This window comes from Tachysurus fulvidraco, chromosome 11 (genome assembly GCF_022655615.1).
Source record: "Tachysurus fulvidraco isolate hzauxx_2018 chromosome 11, HZAU_PFXX_2.0, whole genome shotgun sequence".
Lineage (NCBI taxonomy): Eukaryota > Metazoa > Chordata > Actinopteri > Siluriformes > Bagridae > Tachysurus > Tachysurus fulvidraco.
The window spans coordinates 20,219,838-20,236,063 of NC_062528.1; the positions used below are offsets into that span (position 1 = coordinate 20,219,838).

At 37.1% G+C, this 16,226-nt stretch overlaps 1 protein-coding gene across 5 annotated transcripts in view; it reads right to left on the reverse strand.

Annotated features, from left to right (window-relative positions):
• nrip1a (nuclear receptor interacting protein 1a) overlaps positions 1-16,226 on the reverse strand; it is a 48,938-nt gene that overhangs the window by 20,816 nt on the left and 11,896 nt on the right. For 2 of the 5 annotated variants that reach the window (XM_027150551.2, XM_027150550.2), the window contains exon 2: positions 1,377-1,452. The exons of 2 other annotated variants lie outside the window; for them this stretch is intronic. The gene's annotated coding sequence lies outside the window, so the exon portion shown is untranslated. Of the gene's footprint in view, positions 1-1,376; positions 1,453-3,335; positions 3,522-16,226 lie in introns of those variants that run through there. One more of the 5 variants, XM_047820641.1, reaches the window with a different exon arrangement.

A 16,226-nucleotide genomic window follows, 5' to 3' on the forward strand; every position in this document is an offset into this window, starting at 1 on the left:
ATAGTTTATCAAGACATTTTTGAATATGTGGAAATACTCGCTCATGTGCAGACCCTACACACACTGTGCTTAGGCAGTCTATCAAGTTCTACATACTGTATATGGACATATAATACTAGATTGTTAGCAAGATTAGTTAGCTAGTAGGTTGCTTAAATATCGTGTTTATCTTACTACGTATTTCAGGTAATTTCGCTGGCTGTCATTAAGCTGATTTAATCTCGTGTAATTTAGTCGATAATTACAAATCAATAAATTGATAATCTGCACATACACTAGGTTTGACACTGCTAGCCTATGCTTTTTTTTTTTAATATTCACATTTGAAGTGAATAAGAAAAAATGGATTTCACTTTGATTTAAAGTAGATGTTAAATAGCATCTATAAAATCAGCATGGATGCTTGCTAGCTATATAAAATTTATTTCATTGCTTAATCAAAGCCTGCAAACAGGTCGTCCATGTAATATCCACAACCTAGCTAGGATCCCTTAAAGGTCAACCGTTCTGTAAGATTTGGTACGGTACATTGGCATATTAATGTCTAAATTCATTTATATAGCTATACCAGATATAACTGAACTCCATATATGGTGATACGGTTAGATTAGATATCTCTAAATCACATTCTACTCATATTACACTTCAGACTAATGCTCTACCCTTCAGCTTCCGTACTCCATTATCAGTGTTAGCATGTAGCCAGGACCGTTGACTAGCGCTGTGTTGATCCTCATGGGTGGGTTCCCATTTCCTACCTTGGCCTTCTCACAGTGTCTCTGTACCGCTTTCCTGTCCTAGAAGAGCTGACTGTACACTTCTCCGTGCTTTGACTTTAAATAATAATAAGCACTTTTGAAGGACTTAAAAAAGACAAAAGTAATGAACGCATCTCAGCAGAGGTAACTCAGCCCTCGCCATAGACGGATGGGCAGGACGAGGCCTTGCAGTGGCAGTGCTCACTCTCACCAATGCTAATTAGCACAAATGAAGCCGGATTAAGAAGTTAATGGGGGGGAAATGGCACGACTCGCAAACCTAAACGAGTCAGCAAACTATAGGGGGTCGTCTTTCTCAAGCAGTGTTTACACTATTGCGGTCCCACTCGGCTATTTTGCCTGGCTTTACGTTTCCGACAGTGTGGATTCTACTTCTTTTATTCTGTGGTATCAATGTAATATGAAAACAAAGTGAAATCCATACTTTGGCTGTTTTTATCAGAATAGTTTGTTTTCCATTCAGGAAGAATGATGTTTATGCTACACAAATATACAGAAATAAATATAGAAAGATGTAAAGATGTAATATTTCAATAAAATTGTAAATGAAAACATTTGCAAAAAAATTGTCTTTCAATAAAGTTCAACCTCATATACCTGAGACTGTTAAGGGATAGATCTGAGAAGACCTGAGAGGTTCTGATCCAGTTGTGGGCGGAGATTATTTCTGGGCCTGAAAGAATGAAAGAAATTTTTGCCAGTTATTGTTAAAATTAGATGAATATAACCCTGGGGGCGCTTTAAAAAAATGACCGAATATAACTAACTACAGTATACAGCATTTGACAGATAGCATTATCCAAAGCAACTTATATTTTTATCTCATTTTATATAACTGAGAAATTGGTGGTTTAGAGCCTTGCTCAAGAACCCAGCAATAGCAACTTGATGGACCTGGGATTTAAACTTTCAACCATCCAATTGGTAGCCCAACACCTTAATCACTATGCCACCACAACCCACTTTAATCATGAAGATGTCATAAGTAGATATGTCCTGAATTTTATATTGAAGTTGCATTCGGGTTTGTTTGATGAAGTTGATGAAGCTGTCATGCCGATAAAAAAAATTGCGCCTTTCCATCATTTAACGGATGCCCTTATCCAGAGAGACTTGCATCTCATTTTATACAACTGAGCATAGGACCTTGCTCAGGGGCCCAGAAGTGGCAACTTGGTGGACCTGTGATTTAAACCCACAACCTTCTGTTAAGGTGTTAGACACCTTAACCACTAGGCAACCACATCCCACGTCGTCTTTGTTTGTCTGTAACCGTTGTCTGGTTATATGTCTATAGTATAAAAACATGATAACATTTTCTACTGTATAAATTTCTGAAAAAAGGGAACTATCCTTTTTATGGCATTCAGGAAAAAACTTTATCCAGAGTAAATTGTAGTTATCTCATCTATTCTAAGCAGTCAGGGGTTAAGGGCCTCGCTCAAGGGCCCAGCACAAGCAGATTGAGGGTCTGGGGATATAAACTAACATCCTTATCCTTTTAGACACTGAGGTAAGCCACTTTCTGTTACGGCAGCAACGATTTAGTTATATGAAGCCTTACCAGTCTGACTGACAGCTTTACTGCTGTATTTATTAAAGTGTTTACTTATACAACAAGATCTTTACACATAAAAAAAAATAGGAAATACAAATATATAGTTTTTTTTTCTGGTGACTTCTAAAGGATAAATGTGAAAGTAAATTATAGTTATGGAAAACCAAATTTTTCAGATTTTTTTTGGCCCAATGGGTTTTCCCAGGTTGCTGCAGCAGTACGAGTCAGGGATTTTCTTGCTACTGTCGCCTTTGGCTTCCTAATTATTAATCTGGATCCTAGATTTCTTTAAAGTTGCTTTTTAGGCCATGCACAGCGGGGTTCCAAAAGTCTATGGCACTTCTTCTGTTTTGACTTTTCTTTTTTTTTTTAACTTCATACAGTTTTTCATTACAAATGATATTATATTACGCAAAAAGCAAAAAGTAGAATCTTAGAAGTTGTTGTTATTAATGTTGTTGTCCTTCAGCTGTTCCATGTTCAGACTCGCCACAGTGGATCATCCGATCCACATATTTGATTTTGGCACAGGTTTAACCCCGGATGCCCTTCCCGGGACCGACACTGAGAGTTAACCCCTCAGTGCCTCCTGCCTATGTCCTGTTCTTGTTATAGTCAACAAAATTTGTGTAACAATTTGGCGATCCATGTTAGTGACACCAAATCCACTGGAATGACAACCTAAACCCAGCAATAACAATAATATTAACAATAATAATAGCAGTACCAATAAAGTCTGAGGCTTTGTACAAAGGCCAATATTAAGAGGTATAATTTAAACAACCTAGAAATACATCACAAACTTTACTGATTATTTCCAATGTTAAAATTGTCTTCAATATCTGTATGCTACTGTATGTAGGAGCGTTCAAATAAAACCGGATTGAACTGTGTTTACACCTGCTTAAATAAACTGGAGTGAACGCACTTTGAACAGACTACATCCTGCTTATAAGTGTTGGAACGTTTCAAGCCATGACACCAAGCACCAAGCTAACCTGGCATGTCGAGAATAAAAACGACATCCGTGCAGAGGCCGACCTGAGACGAGAGCACGTCTAAAGGGTGTCTGAAAAATGGTGGAGATGAAACAAAGAGCAAAAACGGCTGAGCGAGCGAAGCCCTCGCGGAAATCAGGACTCGTCAAGTGCAGCGTGAACTCACTCCTACTCAGTGCATGAGACGACTTTCAGAGCAACCCCATCCTCCCTGTTCTGTCCCTTCCCCCACAAACACACACACACACACACACACACACACACACACACACACACACACACAGCTTCCCTCCTCTCACATACACTCGACATCTCATTCTCTCGCTCCGGCAGCTGAATGTCAGAGGGTGAGCATGCGTGACCTTGAGTGGCGTCAGAGGCACAGTGAGGCTCACGTCGCCTGCAGTCGCCCTTCAACAACATCAGCAAGACAAAAAAAAAAAATCTCCAAACCGGCTTGACGCATATCTCAATATCCTGCCTTTTCTCCAGCGGCCGTCTGGATTATCAGCACAGACAGAGAACGCTTCATCCAGTCTGTGTACCTTTAACCTTACGCCTAGACGACTGGCTGATAAACACAACATGTTTTTATTTCTACACACCAGAATGATTTCTACTAACATTCCTAAAGTCTGGTTACAGAAAATTCCTTGCTGGATGAACAGAATATTATCAATATTACAATAAATTCTGTCACAATGATGATACTGATGATAATGAAATAAACCGAATGAAAGTTCGAAGTTTTTATTATTATTTTTTTTTCCAGATTATATTTCAATAAACTGTTGAATAATTTCTTTGTGCAACACAGCAGTTAGAACGAAGGCTCAAAAATATCATATTGCTTTTAATTAATAATTAAAACAAAATCATGTAGAGCCAAATGGCGACCTGTGCCACGGCAAATCCTGTGCTTGTACATTGTTCAGAAATGTTGTATTTGTTTCTGGAAATTTTAGGTAAAGTTTACGGGAAGGATTTCTTTTTATGGAAAAGATCATCCTAAATATGGAAATGGTCATTCTATTTATGGAAATATATTTAACATAGAGAAATGATCAATTATATATTGAAATGACAATTCTATTTTTGTTCTCCTTTTATGCCACAGGCAGTCGGAAAGCATTTCACGCCAAAGGTTCAAAGGTATTGAATTTTTTTAGCCTATATACTAGAAATTGTATAGAAATTGTTATACCATAAAAAATAGTATTCTGTAGTAATACTAATAATATCACTGAGTAAATCGCAGTAGAATCACTAAGTAATCAGACTCGAACCTATAATAGTCATCGAAAATGTTTAAAACACGTCATTTATTTCAATTTGCCGATTTTTATTGACTATGAGTTACAAAAAAATACCTATTTTCTTCTATGTATCATATCATTAGTTCATGGATTAGTTTATAAACAAAATAATAATATACATAAATATATAACAAATAAATATACAATAATAACAGTTTGAAATTTTTCGAAGGGAGAATATTACGTATATTTCGTTGCATGTGGGCTTTAACGTTGTGTTTTCGCTCGACTCTTTTTAAAAAGTTTCAGACCAGCGAGCGGATGGAAAAAAAAGAAACGTTTAAAGAAATCTGTAAAAAAAAAACAAAAAAAAAAACACTAGCTAGTCTCCGGTTAAATGAGCTGCATTAATCAAATACATCCCATACATTCTGTCCATGAGATTTTGAAACACGACACAACGCAAAACTCCAGAAAGATCACGTTTAGATCATTTTCATTTGTTTCTCGTCTCTTCTACTGGACGTGTTTATTCCAGTGAACTGAAACACTTTACGGGAGTCATATCAGACATGTCCTGGTCCACCAGTTGACGACTGCTGCTATATCCAGCGATGTTATAACCTATCGTTTATATTCTCGTACATTCTCGTGTGCGCCTCACAGCCTTTATAAGACCCAGCCAAGGGCCCAGATTATTACGTACAGTATTACATTAGCACTTCGTGCAGTGACACCCAAGACGTGCAGCTTATTCCGAGAGCAGCTTGATACAAACAGAACATTTGTGACGCCAACGATGACAGGTTCTCAGAGGTGCAGGCCCCCTTCCAAAGAAACAGAGCTGGCCCTGCTGGTGCATGAAACTTTACACCGTGCAAAAACGGCGGCCATGCGTGCAGCCAGCTGTTCTTGTCCTGCACTTGAGGAGGCCACAGTGCTGCCATAACGCCAACGCTTGCTCAGTTAACCTCCGGGAAATCATCGCTCAGGGAATGGAATTTCGGTTGCGTACATTATCCTATTCTGGTGTTGCCCGAGGATGAATACGTTGCCAGATGCCTTATCTGAATGTACTACGCTGTGGCATAACAGATAAGTTTACAAGCTTGGCACGGACAGGCGGGATGCCTGGACATGGCTTCCTTGACACAATATAAAAGGAAGGGTCACCTATTCGTAGTATAGGGCGTGTCCTCAGATTAATGTTTCATTTCTATATGAATAAACAAAAAAACAAGCATTCTTTTCTGATCTAATCAGCTATTTGGGCCAAAATGTCTTTCCTGATGTAAAGGAATGACTGTTTAAGCTGCTATAACAAGTGTACATAACAAGCTATAACAAGTGGACAGCATCATGGATTATTTTCCCCAAACTGACATGAACAACGATGGAACGGACTTCTTCTTTTCCACTGAAGTACTAATGAGGGTTATCCATCAGCCGAGATATCATTCACCAAGAACACAGTGAAACAAAGTCATTAAACATGAAATTCATTATTACAGCATGTTCAGAGCTTCATCACCTGAAATATTTACTGTGGGTCATTTTGTACCAGGCCACAAAGGAAGAATAAATAATTAATTTTATTTCCGTTTTATCGACAATCACACTCAAAGATGGTTTATATTGAAAAAAACAGATTCTCTTTTAATAACATCCGTCCGTACCTCTCGATGCGCTTGACACGTACCTGTTTTAGTCACGTGATCCCAAAAATTAAGTCCACAAACTAACTAAAATGTGTAAAACAACAAAAGTCTTTGGAGAGCTACTTTGCAAAGGGTAAAAAGGCCAATGATGAGACAGAAGAAGAGCCTACGACTGCTAAGAAAAAAAGCTACGTATCAGGAGTTTAATATAATTTAATATACAGGTTTATTCCGACACTTGATACTGCTGTACCGAGCCCTGTCTGTATAATATGTAGAAAGAAAAAAAAACAAACTAGAAGGACAGAAGCAATTATTGGAGGTCACCACATGAAGAAAAGGTGAGTGCAGGACGTCTTGCTGCAAAGAAACAGGTCAGGAAAATAGCTGCTTTTCCTACGACTAAAGAAGAGTTTAAAAAAAAGTAAATAAAAATGTTTATGAGCTTAAACTTTAAGAAAGACTGCCTTCATTAACCCCAGTGAAGAGAGATCACACTCGCTCTCCTGTGCGGTTCGGAGTCTTGCCTTATCAGGCAGCGTGCATGTAAAACGACCAGATCTTAATTAAATAACACTTTTAGCCAAAGGCAAGTCTTCCTAGCTTTCATTTTACCCACCTCACGTCTGGTTTCTCCTCAAATCAGACCGGAGCTCGTTTGAATAGCAAAACACTGTTTAAAAGCAGGAAAATCCTTCACTTTTTTGTGTGGTTTATTATAACTGGAGTAAACGGTTTAGCTGGTGATCGAACGAGTCGGCGTGTCGTCCACAATCGTTTTTTGAGACGGCTTTCTGATCTCATAGATGTCCATCAAAAAAATCGAACACACTGTGGAGCTTCCTTAAGTTCTCTAACCCATCTGCATTCATATACACAATTTTATATCTTCAATTCAATTCAATTCAATTCAAGTTTATTTGTATAGCGCCTTTTACAATAGACGTTGTCTCAAAGCAGCTTTACAGAACATAAACCTAGAGCAGAAGGTAAACATAATTAATGATAAAGGGAATTAAAAAAAATCTAGATTATTATTAGATATAAATAGTTCACAATGTGTATGTATTTATCCCCCTATGAACAAGTCTGAGGTGACTCAGGCAGCAGTGGCAAGGAAAAACTCCCTTAAATAGGTAAATTTCTCTCCATATATGTTTGCTCCTTTCCCACACGTACAGTTCATTCCATTTATATTTCATCTATCATTTATCTCATTTATACAGCTGAGGAATTGAGGGTCTTGAGGGATTTGAACTCACAACCTTCCGATCAGTAGTCCAACACCTTAACCACTAAGCTTCCACGTCTATTCTATTCTTAGTATATTTGTTGATTCTACTTTAATGCCACTCAAAAAGCTTCATTTATTTTTTTGAACAAACAAATCTATTCAAATTATACTTAAATTATTATCATTGATATTATCGATCAGTCAGGAAGGAGATGCGCTTTTCTCTGGAAAGTCTTCAGTCTTCAGCTGATATGTTTTTAACATGACAAGCTGTGCTTTAGGTTTTTAGTTTTCATGATAAAGGAAATAAAAAAAGAAATCCTGCTGAGGGAACGGATGTTTCTAGCTTAACTTAACTATAGGTATAACTTAAGTGACGAAGTAAACTAATTTGTGTAAGATAAAGCGGTCCTTCTGTTTAATACGTGCTATCGTTTGATAAATGAACACTTTGCTAGTGTTGACAAATTGTCATGGTTTAACAGGAATAAAAAAACATGCTGTTTTTGTTAAAAACTAATTAACTCTGAGGATAACGACTGAGGCATGTCATGTCCATGTTGATTATTTTTCTTTAATGGCAATGTGTGTTCCTGTTGTGTTCCGATTCATGGAGATTTTGGACCTTCAGTGAGAAGAGGGTACAACCCTGTGAGGATCGTGAGGAGATACCAGCTCCAGTTGTGTTCTACAACTACATGTGGTCTTTGAGGACAACAACCTCTTCATCAATACCCAATTATCAGACAGTATCTGAGTGTAGAAAGGACATTATATCTAATTCGCTCTAGTACATGAGGACATAATAACACCCTCTGAGTTTAACAGGTTATAATCACACCCTCTACTGTCACCCAAATGAGGATGAGGTTCAATTTTGAGTCTGGATCCTCTCAAGGTTTCTTCCTGTTCCATCTAAGGGAGTTTTTCCTCACCACAGTCGCCTCAGTCACCTCAGACTTGTTCATTAGGGATAAATACAAACACATTTAAATAGAAGTCTAATATTAATCCTGAACTTTTTGTACTATATTTTTGAAACAATGTCCTTTGTTAAAAGATGATGAAAGAGCCAGCTGAAGGAATGACTGTTTCTTGCTGCTATAACATAACTAAATATCTAAATATCACGGCTGATCCTAGAAAGTATCAGTTGAAGACGCTGACACTGGAGACTCCTTCTGACTTATTCATAAACAATCGTTCTATATTCCTATCACCGTCTTTACCTTCTTCTCATCGGTCATTGTATTGTATTCATATGCTGTATTTGTTAACTTTTAATTATTTGTTATTCCTGGGTCTGTACAGCTCATTTAATTATATCTTATTTTATTTTTAAATGCATCTTTGACTCAGATTTGATTTTTATATCATGAAAAAACATTTTTTTTGTTTTGTTTTGTTTTTCTTTATTAATAGCCCATTTAAAACGAATAAAAATATCACTTTGTCAACGTGTTAATCTTAATAAATTGACACTAAATAAATATTAAGACAAATTTCTTTTCACATTTTCACCTCAGTTTGGGAAACAAGCACTTATGCGATATGTGTTCTTCAACACAGGGCGTTACTACAGCCGGACACAAAGCCAATCTAAACAGACGGTATAAAAATAGTTGTTTTGTGAGCTGGAAAATGTTGTTGTGTTGGACTGCAGTGTGTCTTCTCTGTCTCTTGCATACCTCCCTGCATGCTAACTGCCAGTCTAACCCTGGCCTGACCTTCAGCACAGAGAGGCAAACAAGTCTGACCTGCTGCTAAACTTCCCTCGGCTGGATGATAAGCGGCTGTTTAATTATATTCATCTACATGGATCTGACATTGTTCCAGGATGAAGTCAGAGTTCTGCAAGGTTACCGAGTGCTGAAAGTGGATGGGAATTTTAAATGCCGCACGCTGCAGCACTTTGCAGCCAGCGACTATATTTTCTGCTTTGTTCCACGAGCCACAGAGGACAAGCATCAGTAGTTGGTAAAGGGCAAACACAGGACATTTTGCAGATATAAACGGTGCATACTCACAAATTTGGAATTTCACCAAGAAATTTGATAAATGAGGTAAAATTCATAACTATACGCAACAAAACTTTGCCTACATAGTCAAGTCAAGTCAAGAAGCTTTATTGTCATTTCAACCATATACTGTATAGCTGTTGCAGTACAGTGAAATCAGACAACGTTTCTCCAGGACCAGGGTGCTACATAGAACCCTTTTATAAAGAAGTGAATGATTTTATCTTCGCGAGTCTAATCTAAAATGAGTCAGGACTCTGTTTGGCTTTCAGTCTGAGACGTGTGTTTATAACATTACGCAGAATCTTTGTGGTTGAAGATAAACACCTTCAAATCTGAGCTGGTTATGAACAAAATATTCAGGGCGTCTCGATAGAAACGATTGTGTGAAAATAAAATAACTGGAACTTTCCTATGAATATATTAACCGCTAGTATTCTAGGGGAATAACAGAAATAGTGATGAAATTCTTAAAGTCCTGAGTGTCTACTGATATGTCATATGAGCTTCATATTAGCACCACTGTGGAGAGAGACATGGAAAAGGCTCTCAATCCCTCAACATGGACAAAATAAAAACAGGAGGAAACACTATTTCTTTGTCTCTGATATTTTTATGACATATTATTATTAATTAGATGTAATAAAATTAGGTGAATTCTGTAAGACAGTGCTATGCTTTAGTAGATTAAGGGTTATAATCCACGCCAAGGTCATGTGATGCTACCTGACACGAAGCTGAGAAACCTGATAATGTTCCCATGCTGGAAAAGACTGTTACTTGTTACTGGTGACTCCTTCAACCAAACACATTTGTTTTTCTATTCGTTTTATTATATTAGACTTTGGAATCGTAAGCGATAATTGGGTAGATAAACCTAGACACGTAAAAAAAACACAAACAAACATCTCTGGTGTCGTAATAGTGACACACCACCACGTCATCGATTAGTTTCCTATAACAGCACACTAGCAGTTTATTCCAAACTACAACTTTCTTTCTAAGTGCATTACCAGATTATTCATCAATGCATCTTTTATCAAATGTCCAAAAAAATGCTTGAGGTTTATGAGCAAATCCAGCGTCATTTATTAATTGAAACCGGAGTGAATCAGAACCTTCATGTATGTGGAGGACACTGAGGCGTTCGTGACAGCGGTCGTTCCCATAACTCACACACAGGTCAATTCTCTCTGATAGCTAGGTTTACATGTGTGTGCACCCTGAGGAAAGAGTGAGCAGGGCACCTATAAAATATCCTTAATGGCTGCACTCGGTGCTCCTCCAGGTTCTCATCACATTTACAGGCAACCCAGATGTTTTATCACCTTCATCTCTCCTTGTTAGCTCTGCCTCGCCCACACAGCTCAGGTTGACGTATAGACACTAGCGCTAATTAGATCATTGCCCTTATTTATGGCATTCAAATGTTTTCAGGTCAGATCTAATCTCATCCTAATCAGTAAGGTCAACCCACAAAAAAACAAAAACTGAGAATAGATTTAAACACACACACACACGCACACGCACACACACACACACACACACACACACACATACACATAAACACACACGCAAAGGCTAACTCCATCAGTCCGAGCTAGCTGAGATTCCTGTCAGCCGCTTACTGCTAAATAGTGTTATATAAGCAGCACAATGGCACAGAAAAAGGTTCACTGAACCGTATTTGAAACGGTGCCACTGCATCACAGATGAGATTTACATCAGCGAACAGAGGGTCGCGCGCTGTCTCACGGCTGCTAATATTAATGAGCTGACATAGTTACCATAGTTACCATGGTTCTACAAACTCTTAAACCGAAGAGTGCTGAAAGTAGCGTACAGTTCCTGGATGAGTTCCTGTTTTGACTTCCCATCACACTGCAGGAACCGTGACTGTCAGGTTAGGGTAAGAAAGCAGAAGTGACGCAAACCGCAGTTAGCTCAAATGCTCACATGACAATATGACAGCACAGCAAAAATTGTGCATGAAGGGTTTAATATGCTAATTCCTTTTAGGAGGATAATTCTAGCTAGATGAATTAGCATTTGACTTAATTCAGATAACACATAGGGCTAAACTGGGATTTTCATTAAAGAACCGTCTAGATAAAAATCCAAAGACTGTAGCTTCGGAAGAATAATCATGACATGCTAAACTAGCTAGCTACCTTTAGCATGAATGTTAGCAATGAAACTATTGTAGTTATTTTGGAATGTTTCTGCCTATTTTATTTTGTTGTTTAAGTTGGCTAGGTCAAATAAGCTGCTAAGAATATAATAACAGAAATTAAGAGTCTGATACAGAATATTTTCTCATCTGTGAGAAATGCAAGCAAGTTTGCCAGCAGCTAACGAAAGCGATATTTAAGTTAACCATTAAGTGATGAACTCATTTGTTTTTGTTTTGGTACATTTGAAAGATTCCTTGAAAAAAAAAAACCTAATCTAGTTAAAAAAAAGCCCTAATCAATGTTTTACAATGCAAATGGAGTCTCAGAAGATAAAATTCCACTTAAACCTGTGAGAAATGTGAGCTAGTCTGCTAGCAATTAGCTAACAGGACTGCTCATTAGGCAGCTTCATAGATACGTTCATAGATAATTTGTGTGAAAAAAAATTACGAAATGTTTAAGTTCATCACCTTTTAGATAAAATCTGTAAGAATTTCTAATATCTTGTTAGCTGAATGCTATTTGTTTGTAGAGACGTTTTTGGAAATTCTTTACTGTTTGAAATCAACAATCAGCAATTTTACAACATCAAGCACGAAGCCAAGAAAAGTATCTGCTCTGGTACATTATATCTGATCTCCAACTTGAAAAAAATGATCTCTTGACTCCTATAGAAATGAGCTCAACATGGCTAGCTACACCATCAACTGTAAATATAGCGTCACTGCTCTAATTATAAACGAGATCATAGCAGTGTTTGCTTTTTATTTTTCCAAACTCATTAGCCTGATAAAGCTGTAACACTGACAATAGAGTTTACCTTCTCAAGGAGTCCATGTTTTTTCCCCCACGTCATAGCTCGTGTTTCCGAGTAAGACCTGCTTTCTCCAAGGAAAGTTCCAGGTTTCTATGATTGTCCGTGCGCTGAAAACATACCTAAAGTTCCTGAAAGTGTTCTTTGTTTCCTGAAAATCTTTCCAGTCTGCAAAAAGTGTCTCATTTAAAATCTCCTCAGCTTGACTTTGACGCGTTGGATTGAGATAAACTTGTCTCTGAGGCTGGGGGAGATACAGCACTCGAATTCAAGGTGACAGCTTCATCACCTCTCATATCTTATGCAACAGTCACTTTGTCAGGAAAAACATGTTTGGCAAAAAGCCATCAGTCATCACTTTATCAAAAAGAAGACAAGCTATTACAATTATATTCCTACGTTCAAAGAGACACCTACTAACATATCAAACGTTCGTTATGCTATCAGCAAAAGATCTAGCGATCAAACAAGTGCCACACTTTTTTATGCACCTTTAGCCCAGATAATTTTAACTGAGCGTAGCAGTTCTGGCTCTGTGCTCTACTTCCATTATGCTGATGCCTCAAATGAGCGCAGCAACTCTGCACAAAGCCCACTAAGCCTACGCCAAGCAAAGAGACCTAAATTTGAGCAAACACTTGTGTGAAGCCTTTTCACATTGCTAGTGAGGTGTATATATTTTTTTTTGTTACTTAATGTTAATGTGTGTGTATATATATATATATATATATATATATATATATATATATATATATATATATATATATATATATATATATATCTTACTTGAATGTGTGGAATTCAATCATCAAAGCATGAAATGAAACCTGACAAAATGAGTCATGGTTCTTAAGGTACTGAAATCAGTGCTGGTTTTCTGAGATTATCCTTGCTTTTAAAAGATAAAGTTCATATGTTAATGATTTTTTTTCTTTTTTTTTTTTGGAGATCATCCCTAGGTTTAAAAGGTAATTGAAGTTTATAAATTATTGAAAAAGCGTCCAGGTTTCACAAATCATTCCTGAGCATTTCATAAATTTCTGGAAAATCACTTGTTTTTACAACATAGATAAAAAAAAAGAAAGTTTGTTAGATACTGAAAAAAACTTTCTTTTGAGAACTTGCTGAAAAAGGAACTTGAACTACATAATTCCCTTAATTTCTAGAAATACTGCTGTGAGTCGCAAATAAAATAAACCTGAAGTGTGGAAGTTACTGCAAAAGTTCATGATTTTCTGAGATTTTTCATGGGCTGAATATATACTTAAAAGTTTTTAAGTTTTCTGGAAAAGTTCCTGGGTTTCTGAGATTATTACTGCAGTGAAAACAAACCTAAAATTTGTACTTTATGGGGTTCAGCCTATAAATAATAACAGGGATCTAATGTGTTCTGCTGGTAGAAAGTTCAGGAATAAAAAGTCCTACAGCTGCAATAAATTGCCAAGATATTGTCCTAAACGTTTAAATAAACGAGGCTTATATTAGAATAGTTGGATGATGTTCATAACAAAAAATCCATGAAATTTATTTTATAGTTAAAGTGTCCTTAACCGCAAAAAGCTCAACAGCCAACTGATCTAAACGGCCTTGTCATCTTTAGCATATCCTGAATCTCACGCAGACTTTCTGGTCATGGAAAAAAAACTAGACCTAAACGCTGCATGACCTTGACTTCACCAGTGGAAAACAACCTTGAACTATTGTCAACACCTGACAAAGGCACAGAGGTCTTTATCTTCTCAACAAAGTGATCAAGATCAAGTTTCAGGGCCTATTATTTTGGATGGCCACTAAAAATACATGAGCGAACAGAGCCGTAACGGAGAGATCTGCTCAACGCTTATGTCAGGGTGGAGGAGCATATTTTGAGGCTTGTCTTTCTGTATTTAACCCTTCATGACCTAGACACTGCCTTCTAAAAGAAACAACACAGACTGTTTGAATTTTACAGATTCCACATCTTATGGTACATGCCTTTTTGTCTTGTGTAAATTTTCCACATTTAGTGCATGGGTTGTTATTTTTTATATTTCATTTTAGCTTCCACAAATTCATTCATTCACTACCGCTTATCCGAACGTCTCGGGTCACGGGGAGCCTGTGCCTATCTCAGGCGTCATAGGGCATCGAGGCAGGATACACCCTGGACGGAGTGCCAACCCATCGCAGGGCACACACACACTCTCATTCACTCACACAATCACACACTACGGACAATTTTCCAGAGATGCCAATCAACCTACCATGCATGTCTTTGGACCGGGGGAGGAAACCGGAGTACCCGGAGGAAACCCCCGAGGCACGGGGAGAACATGCAAACTCCACACACAAAAGGCGGAGGCGGGAATCGAACCCCCAACCTTGGAGGTGTGAGGCGAACGTGCTAACCACTAAGCCACCGTCCGTCATCGTCCACCCCCCACCCCCCCGTTTCCACAAATTAATTAATTTAAATGTCAATTTTATTCTCTCCAATTTTTCATTTGACTTTCATTTTTGCTTTTACACAATACATTTCAACTTATGTTGTCATTTATGTTTTTTTTTCCATTTAATTATTTTTTACTTTTCTGGCCACCAAATTGTAATTTATTTTTTACTTTTTTTACTTTTATTGCTTTACTTTTACACAAAGCATTTAATTTCATGTTGCCATTTATGTTTGTATCCCACATAATTCATTTAATTGTAGTGTTTTTTTTAGTCTACAAATTTAAATTTATTTCTATTTAACTTTTTAAAAAATGTATTTAATGCAGTTATTTAAGTTTTTCCCCCCATTATTCATTAATTTATTTCTATTTTTTTGTTCAAAATTTTTCTTTCGCTTTACTTTTACAGAACTTTAATATATATATTAAATTTTTTATGTTAATTTTTCATATTTACTAGTGCATGTGTTTCTTGCATGTTTTCACACATTTTTATTTATTAAATGTGATTTTATTTTTCAGAATTTCAAACATTTTGAACCCAATAAACTCAAACATCTAAAATTTATTTTTGCCTTAATTTAAAAAAAAAACATTTAATTTCATGTTATAATTTAAGTGTTCAGGATGTTTTTTTGCGTTTTTTTTCTCCATGTGGAATTTCTTGTTTTTTTACAGGTTTTTTTCACTCATTTGGTGTTTTAAAATTTTTCATTTACTTCTGCATCTTATTCTTTTATTTACGTGTTATTAGTTTTGTATTAATGTGTAAGCTAACGTTTTTCTTTTTATCCTACATGATATTTATATTCATAAATTACTATCTTCACAAACGTAATTTCAGATCATGACATTTTTTTCATGAAAAACACAAACACATATGAATGAGATATGAAACTGTATAGATTTACACACAACCCCCAAATCCCAAATCTTACATCGATTGGTTAAATAGTGGCATAAATTTGAGAGCAATAAACCAAACCAAAACAAGGGATTACAACAGGCTCCATGACCATCACCTCTCCCAGAGGACATGCATTAGCATATGAAAGTGTCATGCTCACGGTACAGGACTGCAATATTTACTCAGCTGTCTTTACTGCTTCTGTCCTCCCTACACCACAGATTCCTTCCACACATGCAGGGCAAACACACAGTGCTGAAACAATGTCCCATGACCTGTACTGTAAAAAATGTCTCCCCTGGGTTGCAGCATGAACTCTACAATGAGCCACGGTGTGACGGTGGCCACCGTTGCTCGGCAACAGATCAGCCGGGTCTCTTACAATACAGTCATTCGGC